The sequence below is a fragment of the Diorhabda sublineata genome, chromosome 11 (assembly GCF_026230105.1).
Source record: "Diorhabda sublineata isolate icDioSubl1.1 chromosome 11, icDioSubl1.1, whole genome shotgun sequence".
Lineage (NCBI taxonomy): Eukaryota > Metazoa > Arthropoda > Insecta > Coleoptera > Chrysomelidae > Diorhabda > Diorhabda sublineata.
The window spans coordinates 9,978,723-10,003,716 of NC_079484.1; the positions used below are offsets into that span (position 1 = coordinate 9,978,723).

General features: G+C 30.7%; 1 protein-coding gene across 14 annotated transcripts in view; it reads right to left on the bottom strand.

The window, feature by feature from the left end:
- Positions 1-24,994, bottom strand: part of LOC130450265 (brain tumor protein) — a 421,334-nt gene that overhangs the window by 69,027 nt on the left and 327,313 nt on the right. For 4 of the 14 annotated variants that reach the window (XM_056788579.1, XM_056788576.1, XM_056788567.1 and 1 more), the window contains one exon: positions 520-544. The exons of the other annotated variants lie outside the window; for them this stretch is intronic. The gene's annotated coding sequence lies outside the window, so the exon portion shown is untranslated. The remainder of the gene's footprint in view (positions 1-519; positions 545-24,994) is intronic. 14 annotated transcript variants of the gene reach the window in all.

The following is a 24,994-nucleotide window of genomic DNA, read 5'->3' on the forward strand; positions in this document are numbered from 1 at the left end:
CAGATTCTGTAAGCCGACACCCCGACTCAGCGTCAGAAAGCGTGAGAGTCTCAACTGGGATTATCATAAACGACAATTCACCACATAATGCGATCTGATTTACACCTAATTGTCTATAAAATTCAGATTGTGTAAGCTCTTGTGACTACGAGAATTAACGAAATTTGACAGTTTGAAGCAACAATATCGAAGAAAAGGTCAGGAGTATTCCTCGACCACTTCTTCAAAAAGTTTTTGAAAATGTACGTAAACGGTTTGAGGAGTGCCGTCAACGAGATTGTAGTCATTTAAACAATGTCATGTTTAAAATGTAAAATTTGGTTTCTTATCTTTTAATTTATACCAATAAATACGTATAAAAATAAGTTTAATATATTTTTGTCCAACCAAAGTAGTTGGGTCGTTTCGTGATGATTTATCTTGATTTTAAGTCTCTTTGGATAGAAAATAACATGTAAAAATTTGACGTAACGACGTAAACCTCACTAAAATTAATATTGTTAAAAAGATAGCACTTACTATTCAAGATTGTTAGAAGGCTTACCTGAAACAATGAAATTATTATTAAAAAAAATTATACATTATTTATCATATTTATATTACAATGAATGTTAACTATTCAAGTACGGAGAGAAAAATTATAAAAATTTTGCAAATAATATTCATGATTCTAATAATTATACACTTAATATTACTCAATTTTTATAAATAATTCTTAAATAAAAGGTATACTTTTTTATGTTTATAGGTGAAACTCAATGATTATAGGATATTTTTAAGTAAATAAGATATACGTTCCGAATGGCATAATTATCACGTAAGAGTGGTAAATTGACTTACAACACGTCGTCAAAGACAAACGCCCTTCAAAATTGTGTCAAAATGCGTTTTTTACAATATAGAGAGTACTTATAATATGAAATAAAGATGAAAAAAACGAATTTCAGGTCCTTTAATTCATATGTAATTAAAACGGCAACTAGCATTGCTGCACATTCAAAATGTTGTAGATTCTAGGCCTGAATAATCAGATGAATACAGTATACATGACTTATCATTCATATTCTCAGAATTCAATACAATAATTTTGTTGTTAGCTTTTTTTAATATTTTTTTTTTCATACAATTTGCTGTTTCTGTGTGTCACATATTAAAACTTGAATTTATTTTAATCGAATTAAGTCGATTGTTTGAATTATTTTTTTAAAGAATGTAGGAATTTTCAGAATTTTATATAATAGCAATGTTAACATTGTTAGAACAGTTAGAACAAATTTCAGAATTTAAGTAGGAATCGTAATAATTTAAGCAAGGAAATACTTGACAAATATTTTATTGTATTAAGCATTCCTTTAAATGAAAAATATAGTGGACTTTTTCGACTAATTTTAAGTAAACACTTTTTAACTAACATTTTTGTTTCAACTGACAAACATTTGCAATGTTTGGTACACAATTTAAAAGACACTATCGAACTTTTTAATACACACTGTATCTATTGCTAGTCACTTTCTTAAATCGTGAAGCATTCTATAGCAAGGAATCTTTCTATGTTTTGTTAAAAAATTGTACATGTAACTAGTGATGTAAATTCACGAGTTCGAACGAATATAAACTAGTATAAACAAGAAAAACAATTTTTTGTGACTTATTGCTTCATTTGAAATCGACATCATTGGTTTGCTTTTATGTCTTGAGGCCAGGTTTTAGCAAGTCTTTTGGTGGTCGGATCATTGTTGTGTAACTTGTTTTCGTTTTGAATACGTTTATTATATGACGCCGCGGCTCTTTGGATTTCGCCATTACGAAAAGAATATTCAAATCATTCTGAAGTTTCCCATGTTATTATTTAAACTCCATGTTAACTTCGGGTCGCCTACCTTAGACTCTTAGCTCTTAGCAGTCTTTCTACCTGTATTTTATTGTTGATACACTAAATACTGTTTACATCACCACTACACCAAGTGACCAGTTTACCTTTAGTATCTGAAGATGATAACTTGGTTATCGAAACCAGCATAAGACAGTATAATTGTTAGTGTTGGTGAAGTGGTGGTGTAAAACAGTATATTCAGTATGAATATCGCCAACGGTTCCGGAAATTCCAACTTAGATACATTAAATAACAATTTTTTTCGTTCATAATTTTTTGTTTTCTAAATGCTATTTTATTAAACGCTATAAAATTACATTTACTTTGGTTTTTGAATGAAAAAATTCAAAAACAACTTTAACAAATGACAGGTCTGATTAATAGCTTGAAACTGTTTGACGCTACTTATGTTCTTTTGCTTTATCTAGTTGGAACTTTCTTATTTTATAACAACAATTTATTTTAATATTCGATCAGAAAGATAAGTGATATTTTTTATTTTAAGGGATTGTAAATAAACAAATTTACTATCAGTATTGTATGACAAAATTTCGATTAATCACTAAATGAAAAACATTAAAATAAATAGTACTTTTCAAATCAAAGCTTTTCGATAACAATTTTAAACATAATTTTTGGATAAGAGGACCAGAAGGTGTTTCACACTTTTAATAAAAGAAATTTTTAGGGCGCTAGGTGCCCGAGAACGATTTTTAAACTACAAAAAAGAAAACAGTTTCAAACTATTAATCAGACCTGTAATTTTTTGATGTTTTTTGAAATTTTTCATTCAAAAACTAAAATAATTTCATTTCATAGCGTTTAATAAAACAGCTTTAAGAAGATAAAAAATTGTTATTTAATGCATCAAAAATAAAATTCAGGTAGAAAGACGGACTTGAAAAGGTCGGCGGTCGACTGCCCCCCTGGACCGAGAAGAGTCTGGCCGCACGGGTAAGCGACCCAAAGTTAACGAGGAGTTTGTATGGTAACATGGGAAATCTTATGACCGGTTTCCTCAGAAACACACTGTATCTATCACTGTATCAATCTATCTGGGATTAGAGACTTCACCTATGGGGATGTGCAAAACCATCATCGATGAATATCATTCGAAGATTTCAATTTTAAGTGTAGATACCATATGATACGAAAGTAATTAGAAATGATATGTAAGTAATTAGAAACTTCAGAATGATTTTAATATTCTTTTCGTAATGGCGAAATCCAAAGAGCCGTGGCGTCATATAATAAACGCATTCAAAACGAAAACAAGTTACACAACAATGATCCGACCACCAGAAGACTTGCTAGAACTTGCCCTCAAGACATATAAAAGCAAACCAATGATGTCGATTTCAAATGAAGCAATAAGTCACAAAAAAGGGTTTTTCTTGTTTATACTAGTTTATATTCGTTCGTACTCGTGAATTAACATCACTAGTTACATGTACAATTTTTTAACAAAACATAGAAAGATTCCTTGCTATTGAATGCTTCACGATTTAAGAAAGTGACTAGCAATAGATACCTGATTCTATCAGGGTCGGATTATGTATAGTCCCAACGTCTTTGTCTGTGTAAGTTCATTTTGAGCCATGAAACAGTGTGTATTATAAAGTTCGATAGTGTCTTTTAAATTGTGTACCAAACATTGCAAATGTTTGCCAGTTGAAGCAAAAAAGTTAAAAAGTGTTTATTTAAAATTAGTCGAAAGAGTCCACCATATTTTTCATTGAAAGGGAATTTATCTGAAGGAGCATCCCTGATAGTACAATTTGGAAAATTGTTAAAAATTCTATAGCTCCTAAAAAAACACAAGAAGACATTGCTATTGTCACTTTCATGGAAACTGTTCCAAAAAACTATGGTGAGATTAATTGTTCCACTACAACTTTGTGGTGTATTCTATATCGTTTGGGGTTTTTATTCAAAATAATAGACAAAAGGCAAGTTATAATGGAGTCGATAAATTAATACAGCCAGATTGGAAAACCGAACGAAAATCTACATAAATGAGACTTGCTACGACATCCACGATGCGCCCAGTAAACCATGGATTGATGGTTCAAAAAAATGTTACTCGAAAGCTCCGTCTAATAAAGTTATAACTAATGTTCAACAATTGTTGAAAACTGTGAAAAGTAAAGTGTAAAATATTTCGGCTTCCACCATATTATTGTATTTTGATATGGAATAAATTAAAGTCTAGTGTAAGTGCTCATAATAATACTCCTACTTTAAGTAGTAGTTTGATCGAATTAAAAATGTAACCGCTGAAAATAGGAGAAACTAGATTCAACACGTGAAAAAATTCTTATATAGATATATGTAAGCAAATATATATAGTTTGGAAACCATAAAGAAGTTATTATTGACATGTGAGATAGTAGCGCTAGCGAAATTGAACTACTCGTTTATAATATCTCGTAATGAATAAAAACTCATATATGCATTTAGGTATTAATATCTTGTGTATCAATTAGTGAATTTAAAGTTAAAGTGTCACTATATTAAAATTTCAAACCAACAATGATATAAAAATGTAAGTAAATCAAATATTATTGAAATGAGATAAATTTTAAAAATTTCAAATTTCTTTTTAAACCGTAAGGAAAAATGCTAGATATAATAATATAATAGTGCGGCCCTGCACAATGCCACAAATTTTCGACATTTGGGTTTTATCGAATTTTATGTAGGTTCCAGTAGTAGAGATTGTGAAAAATACCAAACAACTTTTAATAGATATATCTTATAGTCCAGTCATTTTGGGTTTTATCTGCGGAAAAATTCCTAGTGAGCTGAATTTTTGTATAAACCTTTACTGTAATGAAGATGTGGAAAATCAACGTAAATATCGTGTCGGCTAAAAAAGTTATAAAGGTCAAAAAGTCACGAAAATATCTCGTAATCTATTGTTCGGAGCTCAATAGCAGTTATATTAAAAATTGTTACTAGTAAAATTTTCTAGAAAAAACGTCGCATTTTTCTGTAAAAATAACTGTTTTCGGAGTAGAACAGAGCGCTGAGAGAACGACTATATCATGACGATGCCCTCGTTTGCTCACCACCTACGAGGTACAATGCAAGGCCTGTTAGTATAATCCATGATATTTATTGAAGAGTAAATATTTTTTATTGGAATTCAATAAAATACAAAAAAAAACAAAATAAGTCAACTACGAGGCGATTACATAATATATAATGGCGAGATTCTACGCACTTCAAGACTTCTCGGTTGAAGAAGACGGGGAGAAAGTCAAAGATATAATAGATGTTATTGTAGAAAAATTTATATAAAACAGAGTATGTCATAGTTGTTACCTTCCATTTTAGTCAAAGTATAAAGTTCATTATAAATATACCACGATATCGTGTTCCGAAGACATTACAATAAACGAGGTGTGGCAATGATGTTCCTGAAATATATTGACCTGGTAAAAACCACGGTAACGGTTATTTTAACCTCCTCTGCGCCACCTTTATTCCTTTGAATTGTGACTTTACGTTGGGAAATGAAAAAATGGGGAAATATGATTTAATCTCTGGTACGGTACCGTTTGATTGTCTTTTGCCGAAAATCTTACAAAAACAATTATATTAAGGACAGCTCGCTATCATGGTGCATGATCCACTCTATAACGAGGCTTTTGGTACAAACACGTACCCTTAGCTGTTTCAGGATACTAATGAAGGAGCTCTCCACTGCCTAGCCGTCAGAAACATATTCAACATGAACGTTTATAAAAAAGATCAGCACAGCTATCAGTTTGGACTTTGGTATTTTCGCTTTGATGGACGTTTCCAACTCATTTCTACCTGCTGTGGGTAATGTGTGTCGGCCTAGCGCGAATTCAGGGGGAGCATGGGGTTCATGACGCCCCCCCCCCCTTAAACCCTGATCAATTAACTTGGTTTTTTGTTTTAATGTCGATGGGGAATTGAGGTTTAAAGTAAACATTACTTAAAATTCGTCATTATGCTGTCAAAAACAAGGTAATTAACTTATATTTTGTGGGTAAAAGGCTTAAAATGCCATGTCTTTGGGGAAGGACTCGTCCTAATACTAATGACCCCCTCCTGTGTCAAGACCCTGGATCCGCCCTTGGTGTCGACACCAGTAAACCGGTTTCTTGGCGAAAATACGCAGTAAATACGAAAATTTCAAATTTAAAGTAATATTAAAAAAGGGAGACAGATTTGGACAAAGTGGCGCAGTAACTGAATTTCCATACCTGGTATAAAACTAAAAAGACTATTATTTCGATAAACACATTGATATTTATGAGACTCCAGTAGAAATTTCACTTGTATCGCAATAAATATAAAATAACACGCGAGGAATAATCCTGGTTGTGTCCTTTAAATTAGAAAGATCAAAGTAACATTTTTACTGCTTACGTTCAATACATTTTACATGTAAATTAGAGATGTTGATGCAACTATGCTTTAAAATTTCAATGTCAGTAATAATAGCAGTGAAAAAAATTACTTTTACAAGTTGCGAGTGGGTGCAGAGAAAGTGTACACGTAACTCGGGTTATAAAACAATGATTTCCCACGTAATATACATATTACTAACGATATTATATAACATTGCAGTATACGTATATAATATATAATGTTAATTTCTTTAATTTTAATTAGGACTGTGTGTAAATTTAAAGATCTAGATTTATTACAATGCAATGCTTGAACGTTTCTTTTTTATTAATTTATATAATTAACAAATATTTTACTACGAGGTTGGATACTTGTTCTGAGATAGACAAATAAAAGCAAATATAATTGGATGTGTCTTTACTGTTTTCAAAATATTCTCCATTAAGATTAATACACTTATTCATACTTTGAACCAATTGTCGATTGAGTTACCTCCAAAACATGTGATTTAGAAGCATCAACTGCTTCTTTAGGTGTAAAGGAACGTTAATATCAAAATTAATTTTTGATCTGCGAGATTAAGAAGAAATCATTGGGTGCCAAACAAGGAATGAACGACCCATAACCCATCAATTCGATGTTTAGATGGTGAAAAATGATTCGTCATCCGAGATTGGTCTCACTGATTTTTTCGAACACAATTTTTTCTTGATCGATTTTGCGGTATTCAACGCGAACAAAGAGTTTGACCGCCAAATGTGACAGCATCGATGTTTTTTGGACGAATTTCACAAAAATCATCCAGTGCGACCACGATTGAATTCAGCAAACCTCCGAAACACGGTGGCACAAGATGGTGCATCATCACTAACAGTTGAAGCAAACTGCTGTTGGTTTAATCCACGACGAAAGTAAAAAAAATCATAAACGAAAATTTTTGCGATTCAATTTTTAACTAAGATGAACGTTTCAAGTTTCAACATCTCAAATAGCACATTTTAAATACGTTCACCATAAAAAATGTAATGTAAAATGTAAAATTATTGCAATATCAGATTTGACATATTCACATCAGTGTTGCAATGTCTCAAAATTTAAGAAACAACCCTTGTATTATGAATTTCCAAATGTTCACACTATGTTTAGCAATTCCTTTATGTAAATTCCTTTTTTTCTAATTCTGAATGTTATTTTTTTCCTCGTTTTCTTTCTTATTATCGATTTTTCTGTGCAATGTTTCTCCACTTCTTTGAATTCTGTACAACTAATACTTCCTTAGGGTTCTTTGATTTCATTAGTGCTTCCAAACTTTTGGCTATTCTGATTTCCAGTTATAATTCTTCTACATCCTTTATAGCATTACAGACGCTAGATATACAAAATTGGAAGTCTTTCGAGTTAATATTGTCGAAGTTAAAGGATAAATCAAGACTGCTAACTTCAAAATAGGATTTTTGTCTCTCAATAGATTGTTGAATTTCAACTCAAGTCATCTGCAAATTTGTATTCGTTGTTAACGATTGTCCCAAGGTTAATCGATTTTAAGATCTATTTTTTTTATAATCAATAAATATCTCAGGATCATTCAGGAAAAGAATAAATGATCTTCAAATACGCCTTCTATTTTTTTATTTGAATAAAGTGTCTTTTAAGTGTTGAAGTAATCACAAAGATTGAGATGAAATTTGTAATTAAGTCTTTTCAATCGATATCGTCTAATCAAAATCACCGCTATTCGAAAATAAGATGTAATACAGACGTAATTAAATTTTTAAGGTAATTTTGACCTGGTCCCCGGTTTTTACATCTTATTCCTGTCGCCGCTAGATTTATCTTCATTTAGTTTCTTACATTCGACAAAATTGGTAGTTACATTTTAATGGCAATTTAGCCATAGCCACGCAACTTTTATTTTTTATATGCAATAATAATGATAGTTACGGGTAGATAAATTATTGTTAATTGAAAATTAGAAATTTGCGATCGATAAATTTTTAAATAGAGGTCACCATAAAATACATTCTTCCCTTTCAAACGAATTTTGACTGAATCTATATTTCACACCAAGACTTTGTAATGAAAAAATAACGAAAGTACAAATTATCTTAAATGCCACTAATAAATTAGACATTTTGCAAATACTTAAAATAACTTCTCATGGGTTGAACAACCTAACTCAAGGTAAGTAATCTTTGAAGGCCATTGTCACAATATATTATTAAAGTTCATTCTCCTGTCGTTAAAATTATATTGAAATTGCCAACAATGATTATAATCCATAACAGAATAGCGTTGCTAGTTGAATTGTTACGAACAAGTCTTTTGTTTTATGTTCCATAAGGCTACTTTCGAATTTTCGTCGTGTGGTTTTCAATTTCACATATTTTCAATAAATCAAGGAAAGTTTGGAAATTTTCGAGACACTGTAGGATTGGAGTATCATGATTTGATTTTACAAAATTGGCTGCAAAAATTGATTCCGATCCCGAAGGTCAAGGCATTAGTTTCAGGGATGGGCATGGGATAATTTTCAATGACAACAACGATGAAATGATTGCGCAAATCGGTTTAAACTCCCTCAGTACTGACGAAATACCTATTCGTATGGGAATATACCATGCTACCATGCTCAATGATACAAAGTACGGATTCAACATTAAAGCTAACAGAGACACCAACTGTACCTTTTTCTTTACATGGACTACATCAAGCTGTACGCAGCAAATAAGCGTCAAATCAATCACCTTCTCGATATAACACATTGATTACTTACCGATATTCATATGGATTTTGAGCTCCACATATCGAGAAAGGCATTGTCATGAACGGAAATGTACAACTTCCCAATTGAAGAAATCTACAAAAACTTAGGATTTCTACAAGCTAAGTTACTGGACCACAAACAGGATCAATACTCCAAAAGCGTGAGGTTCCGGCAATAAACGCCTGTTTTAACGTACTCTTTTGGAATCCTGAAATGGACGAAAAGAGAACTAGAGGGTATTCAGAGGTTGATACGATCAATGATGACGAAGAACAACAACCACCACCTGAAGTCATCCACTATTAAAACAACATTACCCCGAACAGAGGATACGAGAGGCTACGTGAATTTTTTCATAGAAAATCGGAAACCTCAACCATACATCTGATTCTTCAAGAAGTTTTTCTGTTTGTTCCGAGTATTTCAACGCCCAAATGCCGCTTGCATATATCATACATGAAGGTAGGTAGCACGGTGCTATTATACAAGGTCTGGGAGATGATTTACCCGTTCAGTTTGTATTTCTAAGAGTTGCTCCTTGGGATAGTCTCGTTTTAGGTTGTTTAGAAATATTCCATTGAATGTGAAGATGGTTAACAAATATGCATTTTGGCTGTCGACCCATATTAGCATTCCTACGGAAAAACACTATTTTAGTTTTGCTGGGATTTAATTTTAGCTCAAATTTCTCACAGTAGGACTCTAAAATCTTAAGGTTTTTTTGAAGCTCTATTCGCGACTCTGCTAATAAAACCATATCATTGGCGTAAAGTAGCATATTAATATTTTAATTACTATCCAAAGTTACTCATTTAATGTCATTATTTCAAGTCTGAGATGAAGAGAGGGGCTCAGGGTATCTTCTTGCAGAACACACTTAGTTATTTCAATTTTGGGAGATTGATCATTTTTTGTACTCGCTCTAACATCGAATAGTTCTCCCATAATAAAGCATGTTCCACAGAAACAAATGCTTTCCTAACATCAACAAATAGTGCGAATAATTCCCTAGAGGGCATGCCTAAATGATTATTTATAATTTTGTATAGAACAAAAATGTTTTCTTCGCAGGAGCGCGTTTTCCGAAACCCCGTTTGCAAGTTGGATAATAATTCATATTTTTCAGCATAATTTGTAAGTCGAGTGCTAATGTTTAAAAAAGAGTAAGTATTGAACGAACTTACTGCAAAATGGCCAAAATTGAAGAATTAAGTTTGAATTGGTTCTTAATACAACCTACTGGTCAAATTTAGTCCGTTCCGATTGTTTTCTATTGGCCCAGTGGTCAACGAATAAGAAGTGATGTCGGCAAAAATATCCAATCTATTCGTCACATAGTGCAAAAAGCGGACAGAAAGTTATATTACCCTCAAGAAGTTGATATTGTACTTTAAAAGTTGAAAAAATTTTCCAGATTTGTTTTGTTCTAGAACAACGTAGGCTGAAAATCGAAACTTTTAATTTAAAAAAATTATTTTTCACAAATTTATTGAAAGTAAGTTTTGAGCTAACGCCATTATCGAGTGTTTGTAATCGTTGTTCGGAGTTATTTCAATTTTGTTTTCAATTGTTCCACAATATTGGTTTCCAAAAAATTTTCAGATATGCTCGTAAGAATATTATTTACTTCATTGATATCCCATTGCCACCTCTATTTCGAGAAATCGTGTATGTTATATATTCTGTTACATAGTTGTTCCTGACTCTTCCTATATTTTAGCGGTTGTTCCAGGTTTGTTTTACTTTTTTCCAAAACACGATAAGACTGACAATGGGACTTTTGGAGAAAATTGAAAAAAATCCGAGGTATCGCTATTTTGGGGTGTTGTAGGTTTGTTCTAGAATAGCATAGAGCTGTGAATAAAATTGAGCATATCAGTTTTTAGAGGAAAATAAAGATGTCTTGAGTTATGCTAGGATCATAATAAAATATATTTGAAATAAAATAAATATTTCTATGAATGACCCAATTGCGACTCCAGGTTTTTACCGCCAAAATAAAGATTGTGCTGAACAGTGCTAACATCCTAGCATCACAAATTTTTTGTACCAATCCGTTGTAGTTGATTTCACATTATCACAGGAAAAATTATTAAAAAATGAGCTTTCGGTTGCATAATCAATATTTTGATGTCAAATTGATGAAAAAACATTTTTTAATGAGTTATGAGAAATGTAGAGCAGCCGCTAAAACTGCAATACCTCGAAAATGCGGTAACAACTTGTAGTTAAATTTCTAAAAAATATTTTTTTAACGAGTTATTATTGAAGAATGTGGAGAAATCCTCGAAAACGCAAAAACAAATTAGAATAAACAAAATAATAGTGATTTCTTGAATTTGAGCGGGATTTTAGTTTAGAATAATATGATAAATTTTTTAAAAGTTTCTAGAAAATGTTATTTTTTAAACCAATTGGGAAGGAACTTAAAGAAAGTCAGAACAATGATTATAATGTCGATAGCTCGAAAGAGTGATCATTGTTCTCGAATTTGTGAAAAATATTTTATATTTGAACAATTTAGAACAACTTGAACTAAGTTAAAATTTTTGTAACTTCAAAGTGCGGTGCCAACTTTTTGGGGGTTATATTTTTATGAAAAAAAAATTGTATTTACTGAAACACCTTCTTATAAGGTATATAAGATATTTATTCGACTGAGATTTAATAAGTTAAATAGAAAGTAGATACCCATTTATGACACATCTTTATTACCTCTTGCTGGGATACTCACCGTTAGTGAAGATTTGTAGCCACCGAGCATTCTTACCTGCTGTTGTGAGAATGTACATAAAATTTCTAGCCTTTATATTTTATTGGTCTGGCAGGTTCTGGCTTTTAGTCTACAATGATGGCCAGTGAACCAGAACCTTAGACAATTTACCCAAAATTCCTAAGTGGATTCAAAACTTGTGTTCTAAAGATTTATAAAACGAAAGTGGTACCAAAGATCAATTCTAATATAATGAATCACTTTTTTTGAAAATATATGATAAATTTATCAGCAATTCCCACGCCTTCCATAATGATTTATTTCTAAGTACGTTTTTTAATAACACATATTATAAATATCGATATCTCAATTTGAAGGTCATATTCAGCTATGGTGTTTAAATATTCCCTCATTTTTATACATTACTTTTTGTGTAATAGTTTAATCTGTATATAAACAAACTAAGTTCAAAAACCCAGTATCAACTATGAATAAAGAATGCATTGTAAATGTGTACAACAAAATAACAGTTAGCTCTGATAAATATAAATGAACTGAAAATGGCTGATTTCTTGAGTGTTAAAAAGTTAAAAAAACCCAGGGCAAAGTACCAGGTAAAAATTACGTTACCAAAACAGACATGCTAAACACCAACACTCATAATTCCACTATCTCATGCGCGTTTCGATAACAAAGTTAACGTCTTCAGAGACCTGAAAAGTTTGAAAAAAAATCCTGGTCACAGTACCAGATGAAAATTACGTTACTGAATTAGTCATGCTAAACACCAACACTCATAATTCCTCTATCTCACACTCGTTTCGATAACAAAGTTAACGTCTTCAGAGACCTAAGGCGTCAAACCGTAAGTGTTAATAAATTCCAGTAATTCTGAGATATAAGGGTCATAATTGTTTCTAAATTCATGCCACAAAATTCAGGAGATTCCCATATAAAATTATGATGTCTCTCATAAGAAAATTTCCTCAAAACACTCCTGGAAAGTGAGTTTATCTTTCAAATTTAAATAAAAATTGAAATTTGGTAAATTCCATACTATCGAAGAAGCCTAACATCGATTATTTTCGACATTCTTATTAAAATTTAAGGGGGTGAAATTATCTATCCTCACTTAATTTATAAATTTTTTTTCAGATAAGGTTTCGTAAAATAAAATATTTTACAAAATAACCTACAGCATTATTTATATTCATTATTAAATAATAAAGTTCGTATCGAGATTGGAAAATAGTGAAAATGTTTTATTTTCTCCGAAACTACTGGAAATAGAATGTATAGTAATATTTAGTTTAGTTTTATGTCATACAGCTAAATACAAGGGTTGCTACTTAAGTTTTGAAATATGACGTCATTGATGGTATTATGTCAAATCTGTCATTGCCGTCATACAGTTTGACATTTTTAGTGCTGAACATGCTTAGAACGTGTGACTTACCGTGAGATTGAGACATACTTGGGCATTAGTTACACTCGCATACATTGAATATTGCAAAAACATTAGGTCGTCAAAAAGATTTGTTCTCGTTGTGTAATTTGATAATAGTTAAAAAAAAACTCTTGTCGATTGGTTCAAAAAATTTGCTGAAAAAATTCAATCGCGTTGCTTCACAAGATATCAATAAGATCGTGACAGGCTACGCCTCATGGATATATGCTCATAAACCTGAAAATATACAGCAATCGTCTTGATGGGTCTTTCCAGACTAGCCAAATCAAAGCAAAATGTGGTTCGCGCAAAAAGCAATTCGGAGTAAATGGACGCCTGTTTTTTCGGAATAACTGCACATGTCACCACGGTTCCATTAAAGCAACCTAGAACGATCAATTATGAATGGAGCACCAGCATTTGTTCCTCGGAAGTGTCTGAAACAATCAGTCTTTGTTTGGCACCCAATTATTTCTTCTTATTTCCGCAGATCAAAAATTAATCACAGGATTAACGTTTTCCTACACATGAAGAAGCCTTTGATGCGTCTAAATCACATGTTTTGGAGATACCTTAATCGGAATGGAAAAAATGTTTCAACAATTGATCTTAATAGAAGAGATTTTAAAAATCAATAAATACATATCCATCCATATATTTGTTTTTATTTGTCTATCTCAAAACTTAAGAAGCAACCCTCGTATTTCTCATACTCTCATATATCGAAACAAGCAGTGACAAGTTTGAAACACGTTTCAACTTGTATATGAGATATAGGCTGGTCAATAATACAGAGTAAAACCACATTTGATTGCATATGTCTTCATGCTTGGTCTATTAAAAACACATCAATTTTATAGATACAAGTCACTAAAATAAAAAAATAACATTTTTGTGTGTGTTATCGTAAGAGTTTGTTTACAGTACTCAATTTTCTCATACATACAAGCGATTTTTATAATGGATAAAAATAGATTCTTACTTTTGCATTTTAAATAGAATTTAGTCTGGGAAAACGCTAAAAACATGATTTATAAGACTCACGATGAATTGAGTACGTGTGGAAAGATTATCAACTAATATTTTAGATAAGTAATATTTATTCTGTATACACTGTTCACACCAAGATTCACAATAACAGTGTTTCGATAACCAAGTTATTGTCCTCAGAGACTGAAGGTAAACTAGTGAAGTTAATGTACAAAGAATTTATTGTCTTCTTCAATGTTTCTTTCGCTATTGTATCAAGTTTCCTGGTATTCCGAATTCGTTCATGATGATATTTAGTTGACTTCTGTCAATTGAATCATATGCTTCCATAAAATTTATGAATTTTTCGTGAATATCTACATTATATTCTTACGTCAATCATATATTAGTTGGGCTGATATTTTCAGTTTGAACTTTGAGCTTTCATATATTATAAACTAGTTCTAGCTACATATTTACCATTTATAAAATATACTTCCGAGAATTTCCTCTTAGAACCCCTCGTTTTTGAGTTACAAGCTTTTAAATTTGAGAAATCAGAACATATATTTTCTAAATTATGAATTGTTGCATGATTACATATCTTACTACTATCTGACGCCCAGGGGCGACTCATGCCCAAATGTTAACAATCCGTAACTTTCACAAGGACAATCTGTACAATCTAAAGATGTCACAGCATTATTTTCACGTCATCTACTCACTACCGAATTTTTTGCATCAAATCCCTGTATTTGATTTCGCGCAAGTTTTATATAATTTTTTTCATTTATCTCAATTTTTAAGAAAATTGAAGAGGAGTGAATTTATAATAAAAAACTCGCCTGAATTCTGACGTATACTTTCAATTGTAAGGTTTAAAAAAGTACACAGATTATCGTGAATATTTAGGATAATGACCTACTCCAATTGTTTGTTGCAATAAATACCATTTTTATAAACAAGTTTTACTGGCATATTTACCATGGACCCATCACAATATACTAAAATACCAAAAATGATGAACAACTACGTTTCTTGTTGAGAGAAATGTCAAAGTGAATAAACACATCGGACGATTTATGTATATATAATAATATATCGTGGGTTAACTTACGTCAATTGGTATAAAATTTATTTTTCAACCACAACGACCGGTCAAATATTTGCCAACATTTGTAATTTCGTTCTGTTTTTAATTTGAAATTAGGTATTTTAGATTATACTTAAGGATATTCTGAAAAGAAAATCGTTGTTAAACTATCGAAACGGTTTTGTAAACCAGGTGTCTCTAATGCGTTCTAAAATTAACTTTCCAGTTTTTTACGAAATGAAATCTATTGCATATAAAATGAATCTCAGTTGAAATTAAAAAACTTAATTAACAATTGTGTGAAGAGAAAAAGGGAGAAAATAAAAGAGCAATGTCTTACTATTTTCACTCAGTTAATGAACACACTATTTACATTACTACTTCACAAACACTCACAATTACGCGTATTTCGATAAACCAGTTGAAGATCCGGACATAAAAAGTATATTTGTGTTTGTGTATAGTAGGGTTTAGTATGAGTATCACCAACTGTGCAAGTTTTGAGAAATTGGCTGTTCAGGTGCAAAATCAATAAACAATTGAAGTAAAATGCTTCCATAATTAAATGCTCCGTTGTTCAATGAGCTCCACAAAAAGACGAATAATCAATTAATAACTTTTTTCGAGTTTTCTCAATAGCATTGGCCAGGAATCATAAACTTGTGTGGCCTCATTAGATCTTGAATAATCAAGTATTCCACTAATGCCAGTAAAAAAATGAAGTTTTATGAGATGTCACAAAAAAATGACTTTTTTCGAATTTTCTCAATAGCATTGGCCAGGAATTATAGACTCGTGTGGCTAATGTTAATTAAATGCTGTGGAAATGAATTCCTTGCTAATGACACTGTTTTTTGAGAAATCTCTGAAAAAGTCTTCTTTTAGATAACATCTGCGAATAATTTATCTATTCTGCAGCATTTAATTAGAGTTAGTCGAGCAATTAATTATATAGGCACTAACTCGGCCACATGAGTCTATAATTCCTGGCCAAAGATAGTGTTCTACTAAGAAAACTAGAAAAAACCATTCTTTTCATGACATGTGAGAAAAATTCATTTTTCCCGTAGCATTTAATTAGCATTGGTCAAGCACTTGAATATTCAGGTCCCAATGAAGCTACATGAGTATAATTCCTGGCCAATGATAGGCCAAAACTCTTAAAGTCATTTTTTTCTTGACTACTCATAAAAATTCATGTTTTCCGCAACATTTAACTAGCATTGGTCGTTTTTGTGAAGGTTTTTCACTCATTGCGTGAAAGTCACCAATTACAGACAATAAAAAATTTTTTTTACAAAACATTTTTTTCTACCATGGGACTATTCCACTTTCATTATCTATTGATTTTGCATATTCAACTTGAATAGCTCTGCTAACTTTCTTCTAAAGTTAAAAGAACAGCCAATTTCTCCAAAACTTACCCAGCGAAAAATTTTGTAATTTTCAGCTTATTATTTTTTTCTGTCTGCTCATATTGATGTACTAACTTTAGTGACATATCTCATTTACGATTATCTTCACTAATCTATTGATGGTGTGATTGTGATATAAATATTTTCATCGAGTGGAGAAAGTAGATTAGACTTTAGGTCTAATCTAGATAGTTCTTTTCCAAGCTTTTGCAGCTAAGTTTAAATTTTTGGAACCGTTGGTGATATTCACAGTTCACAGTACCACTATACCAGCACTCACAATTACACTGTCTAGCTCGCGTTTCGATAACTAAGTTATCGTCTTCAGAAGCTGAAGGTAAACAGTTTGCCGTTAGTTTCTAACCGTAAATGCTAAAATTAAAGCTTCAATTTTGGAGATTGTGAGCTTAGATTGATTATTTGGTGATGTGGTTTGATTTTGAGTTATTATGAAATAATTTGATTGTATTTCGTCGTGATTCTCCTTGAAATCATTAATCTAAAATATCTCGATGGAATTTTTACATGTTGATTATTTATTATTTACTGATTTAAGCTGAATCAATCCAATATTTGTTTTTGTAAATTATTTACAAATATAACTGAGAATACATTTCATCGGCACTTTACAAAAAATGACATTCTCATCTGAAATTAAAAATAAGCAATCAATGATTTATGTTCTAATAACCATCCCGATGGTAGCTTAAGTGCTTTAGTAAAGATGCATATTTGAAAAATGTGAATACCCGCTCCAGGAAATGATTTATCACTGTTATTGTAATTTATCAGTAGTCAGTTTCCTAGTATTATTCAGATTGTTGACACAAATTCACACAAAATGATATTGTTTTGAGATTCATATTTATTGTTTTAGTTTAGTTGGTTCAGTTTTTACTGTAATTATTATTATAACAGATAAGCAATTTGGTACATACGATACGACTAGTTTTCATTAACACATCACATTTTCCTGGTATAACGTAATTTGTGTCAAACATTTATACATATCATATGTAATAGATAAATATACGTATTAATCGAAAATATTGCAGATTGCCGCATAGTGTAAATTCTACTATCATAAAATTCGTTTGTAAATTGTGGAAAGCAAATATAGGAAAGATAAAATCAAAACCGACTGCAAAAATGATAAACAACAATAAATAAGTTTTACCAAATGGTGGAAAATGTGAACTTAAAAAAATACAACTTGAATCTAAAAGATATTGACCAATCATACTACAAGTACTAGTCTCTAGTTATAGAATATAAATATGTTAATATTTGCCCATTAACTGGTGTTCGGATGGATCCAAAACAGCAGACGGAACTGGAATAGGAATCCAGAACCAAATACTCTGAATGCCTGTGCACCGCACCAAGCATTTTTCAAGCAGAAATTTATGCAATTGAAAATGTGTTCAGTTCAATCTAAAGAGGAACTATCGCAAACAGAAGATCTGACAGTCAAGCAGCCATTAGAGCTCTAAGCTCCAATTACATCAAATTCAAACTTGTTTGGGATTGCCTAGAAAAATAAAAACGAGCTGATAAGCTCGATAAAGCGGGGCCAGACAAGCCCTTCATGAGACCCGAACCTTTCTGTGGTATCAGCTGCGGAACAATGAAAAAAGCACTGGAAAATAGGGCAAAACCAATTATTGGGTCAACCTACAGGGGCTGAGACAGGCAAAGACTTTTCTGGGAAACTAGGACCAGAGTAGAACTGCTGAAAGTATCAACCTAAGTAAGAACAATCTACGAGTTCTATCGGGGCAATGCCGCCTCAACAAACCTCTGAAGAAGCTAGTGTGAAACAACAAGGAACGGCTAAGTACTACACCTTGCGAGCGCTTGAAATAGAAGACGAAGATCTCTGGTAATTAAAGCCATCCCATATTCTAGACTTTTTAAAAGGAGTGAGATTGGTGGATCAGCTGTAAACAGTGGTTTCTCCAGTATCGCAGCAAGAAAAGGGGACACAATAGATCCTTTGGGTCGCAGTGTATACGAGACCCCATAGCTATATATACATAGATACTGAGATAATATAGAAACTACGAACTTAACAATTCAAGAAAGCTCTGATATAATGACATTTCGATCCCAAATCATTGTAACATAGAAGACAGATATAATGAAAAAGTAGACAAATATACTCAGCTAAAGAGCTAAAAAAACGGGAATCTTGAAGGAGCCAAGGTCTTTCCATTGTTAAGTTTGTATGAGGGCTAAGTAATTTCCTCAATAAAACTGATATCTTTTGTTTAGATATCGAATGATTTGAAAGATACTACAAACATCGAACAGTTATCTCTTGTATTGGTACATTCAAAGAACGTCTTACCTTTAATGTGACAATCGCTGATACAACCGGTATAAAAACCATTAAACATAGAAAAACATCCAGAAAAATTGAAGAGGAATAAAAACTATTATAGAAAAAAAAACAATATAAAAACTGAAGAATTAAAAGTAAGGTCAAGATAACGAATCGTAAAAATAACCCAAGGATATATGAATCTTGGAAAACATAAAATTGAGGGGAACGAGCGACTCCCAAATTAATCTTACGTAAAAAATCTATATGTAGCAAGAAGAATTTCAGCTGTTTTTGTTTGTGGAAAAGTTTATCCGCATTACTTATGACTTTTACTATATTTTGAGTTCATTTTTTCAGTAATTTAACATTTAAAAATATACGATTAAATATAATGTCGGTTTTACTTGAAAATTTATTATCAACGATTTCAACGACTGAATATTTTCATGTATTGTTTAAATCATTGACGTCACGTTGTTTCCGGATTATAACACATGTTTTCAACAACTTAAATAAATGTTTAACTATTTTTAGTAATCTAGTGACGAATTCTAGAAATAATATATAAAAAAAATCAATTTCAATCACTTTTAGAACCTATAGATCATTATTTTAGCGAAGAAATTTCGACTGAGTGAAAATAGTAAAAACAAGGTTAATCTCTTTAACCATAGCTTTTGAAATTATATAATTTATTTCGAAACTATAACACATATTATTTAACTCTGTAACTGTTAACTCCTAGGAGCACAGGAGTTAAGATATGTGTACGAGGAACTTACGTATATTATCTCAGTGCATATAATTATAGACAGAGCTACCCAGTGGTGTCTTATCAGGCAATTTGTTTCGTTTACTAGACGAATGGACTATAATTGAATTTCAACAAACAGAAATGTTTAAAATTAGTCGTTAAAAGTACATTCAAATTCTATACCAACTGCTGTTTGAAAAACTATTCACATTAGATATGAGAATATTTTCTATCACATTGAACGGTTAAAAAACAAATATCTTTATCATGACAGTCTAGATAAAGTTGTATAAGTCTTAAGTTCATATATAAAATTTAGATATCAGTTCAACATCACACCTCCTATTACAATGATTGGCATGATAGTCTATTTAGATAATTCTAATGCTCGCTCCAGTGATATGGAATTTATTATTGTTTTCTAATAAATCTGACGATTTGGTCTTAGCAAATCATGACTTAAAAGGTAGTTAAGTCGATCCTGTTTCTTGTTACCATTATTCATTGATATTATCTAGAAACTTTGAGATGCGACATCAATCCTTAGCCTGGAGGAATCAGGAAGCATTTAGGATATTAGGATCAGGTTTGGAATATCACATTGTTGTTATAATTAATTCATCTTCTAATTCAATTGTAGAGGGTACAATTATTTTTCAAAACGTTCCTTTTCACGTCATTTCGTTTTATTCTAATAATTTGCTCAATTTTTTTGCCGACGTCATTTTTGATCTAACTATTCATCTATACGTTAATTTTTTTAAATAATAAATACTATTATCACTCTACAAAAAAGTATGCAGCCTCAATGAAACACAAAATATATATTATTGGTGAAAATATATATTTTATGAAATAAATTTCATAAACTGTTCTATTTTGTAGAAATTATTTCATTAACCATTATTTTTAATCAAGCATCTTGGACTGTATGATTTGAGAAATATTTTTTCATGATGGTCAATATCCTTCATCTTTTCCTTTCATATCATTTTGTTTTCTTTAAATAATTTGCTCAATTATTTGCCCCACGTTATATTTAATTTAACTTACTCTATCTTCTTTTTTTAATGTAACATTTACTATTATCCCTCTACAAAAAGAATAGAGCCCCGAAATAATACTAACAGTAAGTCAATGCAACACGAAATTATTATTAAATAATATTATTAATGCAAATATTTTATGTAAAAAATTTCATAAATTGTTCAATTTTGTAGAAATTATTTCATTAAAAATTATTTTTAATCAAGCATCTTGAATGGAATGTTTAGAGAAAAAATTTTTTTATAAAATTAAAGCATACAGGAAATAGAAATATTTTTATTAGTTCAAATATTATAAATAATGGTTACATATCATAAAGTTGAATGATAAGGTTTACTTTTGTTGTTCTGTAAAAATATAACATTCATATCTTTATTTATTTTCGCTACATTGCTAATTGATTCAATATAATCATTTTATTTTATTAATTTTCAGTCGTCCCACTTTATAAAGTGAATAACCTCCTAATGATCTAATCACATATAATATAATTTCATTTTTCAATGAATATTTCCAAAACTTATTTCAGAATTGGAGCTCTATTTAGTTTGAAAAATACTCAGAAGTTTAAGTGTGTTTTATATGCAATTTGTTCATTCAAGTTGCAGAATCAATTTATTTATTGACATTTTGTCTGTTATATCAATTAAGAAAAATATTAGATGGTCACCAGACATACCAGACATTAATGTGGGCTGTGAAATTTAAATTCCTTTGGCCCTTTTATTTCTTAGATCTTATATGTTTTTTTCGATGAATCGTCCTGATTTTCTGTCTCTTTTGATAGAAAAATTGAAGTTTCAATCTATTTTGATATTTATCAAAATATATAAATATATCATTGAAAATAATATATATATATATATATATATATATATATATATATATATATATATATATATATATATATATATATATATAACAAAAATTTACTTATACACCGAAAGATATTAAAACACTTAATTAAAGCAAAGTAACCTAAACCAGAAGCTAAATTGGGATAAAATTATTAACACATCAATAAATCATTAAAAACAGACTAGATTTTATCAAATTATTTCCTACAATAAAATAGTGGAAACCTATTATATCATCATAAAAATATGAACTATTAGTTCTAGATAAAATTCATTGAAATTGAAAAATATGTATTTCTATTAAAATGTACATTCAGTACTGTGCAAGACAACAAAATTTGATATAATTTCAATATGTTCCGTTCTACATACTGCTTCCACAATAAAGGCCTTATTTGCAATACATAATATTACAAGTAGTTGGGACAATTGGGATAATAGAGAATGTAGAGCATTGACCAGTAGTAGTAGCTACTACAACTAGTTTCCGACAATATGCCATCATATAAAATCAACATTAGCTTCCAATAGTAGCATCTACTGTGTTTACTTCATTAATTGCAACATCATAAAAATAGTTACTGAAGAAAATGTTAATGCTGAAGTAATTTAGAACAAAAATAAGTTGTGTTGAGCGAAGGACTGGATGGGCTCTCCTTTTTTTATTCATTCAATGACTTTTAAAACTTTAGCTTTGTTCCTGGGAGATATTCTAAACATGTTCTGTCACCAAAACGTGTTCTGAACACGTCCAATGTATCCTCGGACGAGGGTAAGGATATTTAATCTGGCGCAAGTGAATTCATCCTTTTTGTGATATTTACCATGAAATAACCTCTAACCTATCTTGTTTTCTACATAATTGTATTTAAAAGGTATATTTATAGATACTTACAAATATTAAGGATAAACCTTAGGTCAGTTAATTATATACATTGTATTCTCCTAGCTAGTTTTGAATTCAAATTATAATATTTGATGTACATAAATAGTTCGTGGTGAAATGTATGTTCCGAACATATTGTGAACAAAGATATGCAGAATATATTCGGAATGTGTCCAAATTATCTACTGAGAACAAAGCTTTGATTTCACTATATTTGCCAACGACACTGCCATTCTAGCAGTAGAAGATAAAAATGAAGAAATAACTAATAAACTACAAAAAGCTGGCCACGGTATCTATAACTGAACGAAGAGATGGAAAATTAAACTTGTAGAAATTAAATCAGTTCATATTAACTATACAAATAAAAGGATAGATCATATTCCAGTCATAAAAAATAATAACCTCATTAAACACTCACACTCAGCAAAATATTTAAGTGTTACCTTAGATGTGAAACTTCGATGGAAAGTGAGAAGAGAAGACTGAGATATACAAAAATGTACTGGCTAATTGCAAGAAATTCTACTCTGTCTCTACATAATAAGCTCATGCTTTATTATATGATACTTGGCAATCATACAAATTACAAAATAAAGTAATGAGGAACATAAATGCCCCTTGGTATATTTGCAATAGTTACCTCCTGAAAATGGACACTGTTAACCAGACCAACAAGAAATTAGCAAAAAGACATGAGAAAAGACTCCATGATCATATCAATGTCGAGGCTATCCAGCTTCTTAACAGTACTGGGTTAGAAAGAAGACTTATGGGGGTATTCTGGTCTAGAAATTTGAAAAAATCGATTTTTTGCATATTTTCAAAGCTTAGATCCTTAAGAATATGTCCTTAAATGGCTTTTGAAAAATTCGTATTATTCACGGAGATACAGTAGATTTTGTGACGTAGCGTTTAAGTTATCTGAGTGGGACGTGTTATTCTACTGATATTGTTTCTCAAACTTTTAACTAGTCATTCTCGAACTTTTTTTGAAGTGGTTGACATATATCAAGATCTACTCGACCGATTCCTTTGAAATTTGATGGAAATCTTTTTTATATATCTCTCCAACACGTCTGGCTTGGATTTTAAAAAATTCAATTTCGAGTATTTATAAAAAAATACAGAAAGGTCAAAAAAGGAAACAAAAAATTGATATTTCGTGTAGACGCCATTTTGTGAATTTTTTTTTCTTGGCTAAGGTCAATGCGGTAGGGACATCTTCACAGATTAAATTTTTTTTGTTCCAGATCACTACAAGTGTTGGGATCATGTCAACCAGGGTGCACCGTTTTTTATAGCCCCCACTTCACTGACCTGTAGTTTATTGAATTTTTTTTACATTTTTTTATATTCTTAAAAAGTCAATAAACATAAAAAAATTGATAGTGAAAGAGTTTTTCATTATTTTTAAGTTAATTTCAAAAATGCATAAATTTTAGGCTTCTAGACCAGAATATCCCCCTAAGATGATCAAGTCCTTTGAATTATTTTAGTGTTTTTAGTGTAAAAGCAGATATTATGTGTGCATGTTAAACTTTAGTGGAATCAATTCTACAAAAATTGATAAATGTTGATGAGTATACGTCAGTTTTAAATTTAAAACTCTATTGGATTAAATTAGAATCGAAATGCTCATTGGTCACTGTTGACCGGATTATAATATCCTAAATGCCTCTATGCCTTTTACTTTGTAGACTTCATGTACTTGATATGGTCTCTTAAAAAACTGTAGTCAGAAACTAGTTCACTTACTTGGATGATTAGAGAGACAAATGTGGCATGGTTTTCATAACTTTTCCATTATGTTGGTGTTACACTGACTAGATGTCTAATAAGTAGTTACCTAATCTGTTCAACTTAAATGGCAGCCAGTATTGTAGTAGTGGGAGTTGCAGGAGAAGAGCCTCATCATTCAGGGATAATTAGTAGACACTTTTAAAGTAAGAATAGTGAGGTTATTAGTATAATAAGGAATAAAATAATACTTCTCAATTTCAAACTTCCATAAACAATAAAAAATTCAGATACAAAAACAACAAAACAAAATCAGTTTCCTATAGTTGTACCCTGGTAAAATTTTTATAAACATATTGAGAATCAATTGCCACAAAATCCAAAAATGTGCAGAGTATTATTTAATATTTTTATCTTAAAAAAATTTTTGGTATATATCACACAATCATAAATATCAAGTAATTGCTTAAGTAAATATTTTTCAAATTAATTTATTTATGGAAAATATTAATATAGTATGCTATGTTAATAAAACTGTTTCCGAAATTTTGTTTTTCTGCTGTTTTTCAGAAGCAGTAACCAGGAGTGAGGAATAGAAGACCCAGAACAATGTATTTAATTACTACTTTTTTAAATACTTAATAAAATATATATTTTAACCAGACTCCTTTGGTTTTTATTATTTTTCTTGTCCACAATTTATTGTGTCCAGTCATTTGAAAGT